At 38.5% G+C, this 439-nt stretch overlaps 1 protein-coding gene across 1 annotated transcript in view; it reads right to left on the bottom strand.

The window, feature by feature from the left end:
* LOC119588212 overlaps window positions 1–439 on the bottom strand; it is a gene marked incomplete in the record, with an annotated part of 16649 nt that overhangs the window by 8860 nt on the left and 7350 nt on the right.

Below are 439 nucleotides of genomic sequence, written 5' to 3'. Positions count from 1 at the left end.
GAGTTTTCCATTAAGCGATCATAGATAATTGTCGTAGATAATGAAGCTCTTCCGGCCGTCTCCTAGAGCTTCACTACAACATGACTAGGACCGAGATAAGAGACAGATAAGAGAATGATTCATCAAGGCCCGGATAAATCACACTGCATAGTTAAATATTTTAACAAGATCATTGAGCGACCGGATTTTTGTCGTTAAAGGATTATTCAATATTTTTTTTGTTCTTTTTACAATTTCATAACTTTTTTTCTGCTCTCCGTGCGTAATTCCTTTGTTGTCAAGGCTGTCTCTGCGTTGTATCCCATTTCCACATGGTGACATGAGTTGTAATATTAGAGGCCACATTAACAATGGTGTTGTACTTTCACTCTCCGTTCCTATCTTATCTCCGGTAAACACACATACAAACAGAGAGAGGGCAGATTTGTGAAAAGATCCG

This window comes from Penaeus monodon, chromosome 23, assembly GCF_015228065.2.
Source record: "Penaeus monodon isolate SGIC_2016 chromosome 23, NSTDA_Pmon_1, whole genome shotgun sequence".
Classification (NCBI taxonomy): domain Eukaryota; kingdom Metazoa; phylum Arthropoda; class Malacostraca; order Decapoda; family Penaeidae; genus Penaeus; species Penaeus monodon.
Note: the sequence above shows the minus strand (reverse complement) of the source record. Positions and strands in the feature narration are given on the sequence as shown.